Here is a 7,210-nt window from a genome sequence, read left to right on the forward strand (position 1 = left end):
GGTGTAAAACCACAGGGAACAGACAGAACTGTAAACCTGCCGTGTGCTTCAGTGATTTCAGTGTTTTTGTGTCTTACTGAGGCACAATAAACACTATATCAACATAGACTTAAACTTTATTGATCCACAAGAGAAATTATTTGTACACAGTATCTCACACATTATAATATAAACAAAGAACAAAACTATGAATGGTAAAAATAAATTCAAAATAAGTAGAAAAAAAGCAAGAGACTGATGTCAAATAACAATTATTATACAATTGTAAAAGTACAAGGAAAAATACAGTAAATACAAAATATATCCAGGCTTTATACAAGAGGTGAGTATGGACACAGTGCACAGATGAAGTGGTGACTGACATGTCGTGGGGTTGTCTATTACATGAGGTGAGTTGTTGTACAGTTGTGTGGAGAATGGTATAAATGCAGTCCTGTCTCTCTCACTGTGTGAGTGGAGCTGTAGGAGCCTGTTGGAGAAGGAGCTCCTCTGTTCCTCTATATTCTGGTTCAGAGGGTGAGCAGGAGTGTCCAGGGCCCCCAGGGGTCTGAGCTGAGCCAGAACAAGTCTGTCCAACACTTTCATGACGTGAGACGTCAATGTAACTAAAGTCACTGGGCTGGACTCCTCTGTTGGGGGCAGTTGTGGGAGCAGAGGTGATGGGCTGATGAACAGTCGTCTGAGGGGGCTGTGCTCAGGTGTGGACTGGTCGTCAGGGAGGTGTAGACACAGGAGAGACGGGATGGAAAATATTAATAAGTAAATTGAGCAGATTTGACCTGTTTGGGCTAATGTTCCTCTGCTTTGTTTTGGTGTTAAAACCAGAAATGAACTTCAGCCTCTTCCAAACCTCTGGTGTTGTTCTGTTGGAGTTTTACCTCCATCTTCCTCTCGTTGGCCTTTAGCTTTTTGATGGTACTTTTTCTTTGTACTAGTTGGGGAATTTTTTTATTGTTGTTGGAAAAAAAAAAAAAGCTCCTATGTCTCATTAAGTGTTTCATTTATTTATTACAGCTCATGTTCATTAAAAATATTGCACAAATAAAATAGTTTTTTTGGAGGAATAGTCCTGCTTCAGGGTCATTGTGTCAGTGACATAAAGGCCTCAGTATTATCATTTATCGTTGATATTTTCTCCAGCTGTATGTTGTACTGACATTTTTTTTTTTTTTTTTTTTACCTTAAAGCAAATGTAATCCTGGAGAGTCCAGTTCTTCCGGTGATGGTTGGAGATAATGTTACTCTTCGTTGCATCACAAACACAAACCTGAAACCCTCCACAAAGTTTGACTTCTACAAAGATGGCGTCCGTGTGGACACAAGTTCATCTGGAGAGTTGACCCTCTACAACATCTCACTGTCCGATCAGGGGCTTTATAAATGTAAAACATCTGAAAATGAGTTTTCAAAAGAAAACTGGCTCCAAGTTAAAGGTGAGTCCTGATAATGTTCTAATATTTGAACACATTTAATATTTAAAAGTGTGATTGTTTTATCCAGCTGTGCTCTTGGAGTGTCCTGATCAGCCTGTGATGGAGGGAGAGAACGTGACTCTGTTCTGTAGAGACAAAATGGCTGCTGCAAACTACACGTCCTTTTTCTACAAAGACGATGAAATGATCGGGAACAGTTCCTCTGGAAAGTTGATCCTGAACAAAGTTCTGAAAACAAATGAAGGAGTTTACAAGTGCCAAACCTCAGAGGACAGAGAGTCTGAGGAGCAGTGGTTGGCTGTGAGAGGTGAGAGAGTAATTCTCCATCTTTAATGTTGTTCTGTCATATTCTCAGATTGTCATTGTTTGTTTGGGACTGGCTCCATGAATCTGTAATATTAATGTCATATCATGAAGTTAAATAACAAAATATCACATCTCTGGAGTTCAATAATGGCACCACTTTCTGAAGCTGTGACATAATTTCATTTTTGTTTATTTGTGCTGACAGAGAATATGTTGAACTTTAGTGTCAGTTTTTGTTTCAGTAATTACAGAGACATTAAACATAAACCAGGTCAAACCATCTGCAAATCTGACACTTACACAGCAAACTCCACCTGACAATCCTCAGCTGTCTCCAGCTCAGTTTTAAAGTAAACGGATTCTCGAACGTTGGGATGTCAAGTGAACACAACCTGTTGATGGTTTTCAGATTCTAGTATGTGATGATGTCATACCCACATGAGGGGGGAGGAGCCAGTTTTACTATTGATTATATTGTACTGCCCTATGAAATATTCAAAAGATAAGTTGAGCCTGATCGTTTCTGTTATTGACAAGACCCAAAAATTCACAAAATTACAACAAAAATCTGTGTTTTATCAATATTAATCTTACCTGTCCCCATTTGTATTAAATATTATCAGAACTATAGAAGGTTGTGACGTCATCTGAAACACAGAAATAGGCTCTGAGGTGGTACAAGTCCATGTTCTTAGATTTACATAAACCTTTTTTTCTTTTTCTTCAGTGAATAGCTCCGTCACGTCTGTCCATGATTCTTCAGGTGAAACAGGGTCTATTTGGGCTCTGTTGGTCTCTGTTCTAGTCGTTCTGCCTTTGCTGCTGATAGTTTTGATGATCATCTATAAAAACTGCAAAGGTAACAAACATCTGACTTCACAGACAAACACATACTTTTCTAAAACTATTTTTATTTAACCACAGGTACAAACAGTTCCGGCCCAGACTCCAGACGTCCAGGTAAGAAAAGATTATTAGAACAGAATAGTTTCAAACTGTTTAAAATCGTTGGCTCTAAAGTGGGTGATAGAACTCACTGCCACATGACACTTTTATCTAGTCCTGGGTTTCTTTCAAGCACTTTTCACCATTCAAAATAAAGTCTTATTTACTCCATTTTGCCTAGAATGTTCCGCAGTACTGCATTCATCTTGTGTTTATTCCAGTACAAATGTTTCTACAGCTTAAAGACTCTTGAAAACATGGATTCTTATTGTGAACAGTGTCGTCTCCATTGAGCTGAACAAGTTTAACGCGACACTGAAGAACATTTTAGACAAAGCAACGATATCTGCATACCGGAAAAGTTTCACAGTGCGCCTTTACACAGTCAGTGCACAAAATGGCCTCATGTGCTGGTCTCATAACTTTCACTCTGTGTAATATAATAACTGTGACATATTTAGATGGAGAATGTTTAGAAATGTCTCTGCAGGGCTGTTAAAACGACCGTTTCCTCTTTAAATGTGAGAAGTGAAACTCAAAGTCCACATAAGATGAACTCGAGACACGTGTAACTGCAGCCTAAAAAACTGTTTGTGTTTTTTTTATTACAGCCACAGAGTACGATCAGCCCGCAGCTATTTATTCTGTGATCAACAACGTCGACATGAACACAGAAGACCTAAACGGTATCTCACAAAACTCACACAAAATTAACCACTGCTGTGTGTGTGTGCGTGTGTTTTTTTGACAGACTAATATAACTACATGATTGAGAACTGTGGACATACAATTTTATGCATGTAATTTTTAACCACGAGTGAAAAAAATATCTAGAATGAGCTGCCCACTTTGATTGCGTTCACACGTGTTAGTTGCTCACCGTAGAATTATATGTCAGTTTACTTCATTTTTGGGTCGAAAAGTGAAGTACATCAGAAAGTACTGGTCTGTATTTTGATTTCTGTTTTGATATACAGTTGTCCCTCGCTATAAGGGACTGTAGACCATTGTGTCCTGCATCCTGATTGGCTGTTGGACTGTAGACCATCGTGTCCTGCGTCCTGATTGGCTGTTGGACTGTAGACCATCGTGTCGTGCGTCCTGATTGGCTGTTGGACTGTAGACCATCGTGTCGTGCGTCCTGATTGGCTGTTGGACTGTAGACCATCGTGTCGTGCGTCCTGATTGGCTGTTGGACTGTAGACCATCGTGTCGTGCGTCCTGATTGGCTGTTGGACTGTAGACCATCGTGTCGTGCGTCCTGATTGGCTGTTGGACTGTAGACCATCGTGTCGTGCGTCCTGATTGGCTGTTGGACTGTAGACCATCGTGTCGTGCGTCCTGATTGGCTGTTGGACTGTAGACCATTGTGTCGTGCGTCCTGATTGGCTGTTGGACTGTAGACCATTGTGTCGTGCGTCCTGATTGGCTGTTGGACTGTAGACCATTGTCCATCAGTCTCCTCCGTGCCGTGTCTCCTGTCCAGTACAGAATGTGTTCAGACAAATTTACATAAACGTTGGATCTCAGTGTGACTCTGAAGTGCTGTACGTTTGCAATTTGTTTTCTCCCCGACAAAACCCACAATGTCGATGAAACGTTCTGCACCGACAAAGACGCCTACGAAGGTTTGAACTTTGAGAGAGTTTAAACGAGAGAGAAATGTGAGAAAATGTTAACGCCTGTGTGAGAAAAGTGTATAAAGTGTGTGGTGAGGGGTTTTACAGACAAAAACAGAGAGAATAATGTAAAAAATAAATAGCGTAGTTGGTAGCGTTTGCCCATTGACTCATAGGTTGGTGGTTCAAATCCTGCTCTCGACATAAACGTCATTGGTTGAGCGGTGCGATTCCAGCTCCCACAGATGAATGCTGTTGTTGTGTCCTGGTGCAAGACACTTAAGGTGGAAGGTGGAGAAGCGTTATATAAAAATGCAACCATTGACCTTAGGGAAACTGGCACTTGCCCCAGTTTCAGGCTCAGTAACGACCTTAGACTGTACATGTAAATGGACATGGCCAACCTGCAAGCTGCTCCGTTTAAAACAGGAAGTGAGCATGGACGTGTTTCCGGCTCTATCAACTCTGGCTGCAATTCACTTTACATTAGAAAACTGTGTCCTCTCTCTGTACCTGCGGCTGTCAGACTCCTCATTTTAGTCTTAAATGTTCGTATTAACCCTCTACATGATCCTGGGGGTTTTATTTCGTTATTTCGTCTGTACCTCAAGCTGTGAACATTAATAACAGACAAATCAGGCACCTTTTTTCCCTGCGGTCGCTCCTGCTCCTTAGCAACAGGTTTGATTGACACTGTTGCTAAGTTACCTTCATCAGCCTCGCTCCTGATTGGCTCTTTGGTTGCTATGATACTTGTGGTCAGAATTCCAAATATGAAACTCAGTCTCTGGTAATGACTTACATAATTATCTAAATACTTAATTAAGAAGTTACAAAGTCTGAATCCTTCTCATAAACTCTTTGTTCATTATGAATTAAGTCTGGATCAAAGTGAAGAATAATATAATTGATTTAAAAACAACTGGTTCCGTTGAGATCCTTTGAAACCTTAGGCTGAATAACATTTTTTTTTTTTTCTTACAAATATACAATATTAAAAAAACATGAAATACCAACAAACTGCCACTTTATTTAACGTGTAAATTTAGGAACAAAAATGATACACACAACTATTTTCATTATTTGAAACTGGAGGGGTTTAGAAAACTTTTTTTTTTCGTTCTCAATAATCTAACTTTTTGTCCGGTTTGGCAGCTTTTTAAATGTATTTTATTTTTAGGTGGTGAATCAAGGAACGATGTTCCAGGGGAGCTGTACTCCACTGTCAACAAGAACAAAAAGAGTAAGTGCAACGTGCTGTTTGAAATTAAACTGTTAAACTTGGATTTAATCTTGATTTTAGTCATTTGAAAAAAAAAAAATTTAAAAAATCTGAAACCTTCAATTTTAGCCAACAAATAATCACATGAGTATTTTCTATTTGTTTTTGAAGAACCCGTGGACTCAGCGGAGAACAGTGTTTATTCTCTGCTTAAGATGACATAAGAGACTCATTAAACAGCAACTTTTGAATATTTTATCTTAAAACCTGACATTATCTGATACGTACAAAGTTTTCATTTTCCAGTAAAGTGTTTTATGTTATAACCTTCTGTAATCTAAGATCTGTTAACTATGAATTAAAATGACAGGACTCTACATAAACTGCCTTTCATTTTCTTCTGTGTAAGACAATTAGCAGAACAAATGTCACACCACATGTAGCACAGTCTCATAAACTCAAAGTGGTGCAGAATAATTATTATAAAATGGTACAGAAAAATATAACTGATTTCAAAAGCCTTGTTCAGATGAGAACCTTTGAAACCTCAGGCTGAAAAATCTTAGGCTTTTTTTCCTATGAATGTACAAAATAAAATAAATTTTTAAAAAAACATGAAATACCAACATACCGCCACTATGTTTAATTGGTGTAGATTTAGGAACAAAAATGAGACACCAAATTTTTATTTTTATTTTTATTATTATTATTATTATTTTTATTTTTATTTTTTTTCAATTTTTTTATTTATTTTTTTTTAAATCCTCAAAAAGCTTTTTAAATTTAATTTACTTATAGGTCGTGAATCAAGGAATGATACAGGGGAGCTGTACTCCACTGTCAACAAGAACAAAAAGAGTAAGTGGAACATGTGCAAACTGTTAAATTTGGATTTACTCTTGATTTTAGTACGTTTAAGTAAAAGTATCCACCAATGGAACATGACATTTTGTTCTTAAAATAAATAAATACATCTTGTTAGAGTCAAGATGAGAAAGTTTTAAAATTAAGAAACTAAATGTTATGTTAAAAAACTCTCCATTCACTCCACTGGAAGATAAACTTTACGTGTCAACTCAAATCTGCTCAAATCAAGTAAAAAGTTCCAAATTAAAGTCATTGTAACGTGAGTAAACATTACTTTTGAGTTAAGTTACTATTTTAACAGTGAATTCTTTCTTAGATCGCAGACAAACCAGTGAGACCACCGTGTACAGTGCTGTTAAAAACAACAAAGGCAAAAGTAAGTATTTTTAAGAAAAGCTTTAATTTTAGCCAACAAATAATCACATGAGTATTTTCTATTTGTTTTTGAAGAACCCGTGGACTCAGCGGAGAACAGTGTTTATTCTCTGCTTAAGACGACATAAGAGACTCATTAAACAGCAACTTTTGAATATTTTGTCTTAAAACCTTCTATTATATGATCATTATTCATTTCTACTTTTCAACTAAAGTGTTTTATGTTATAACCTTCTGTAATCTAAGATCTATGAATTAAAATGACAGGATTTTACATAAACTGCCTTTCGTTTGCTGTCAGACTCGTCATTTTGCTCTTAAAATGTTCATATTAACCCGCTCTACATGATCTTTGTCTGGTTATTTCTCTATTTTGTCCATAAATCAAGATATGAACATTATTAACAAACAATTCCAGCGCCTTCTTTCCCACAGGTTGTTCC

Source organism: Periophthalmus magnuspinnatus, chromosome 18, assembly GCF_009829125.3.
Source record: "Periophthalmus magnuspinnatus isolate fPerMag1 chromosome 18, fPerMag1.2.pri, whole genome shotgun sequence".
Lineage (NCBI taxonomy): Eukaryota > Metazoa > Chordata > Actinopteri > Gobiiformes > Gobiidae > Periophthalmus > Periophthalmus magnuspinnatus.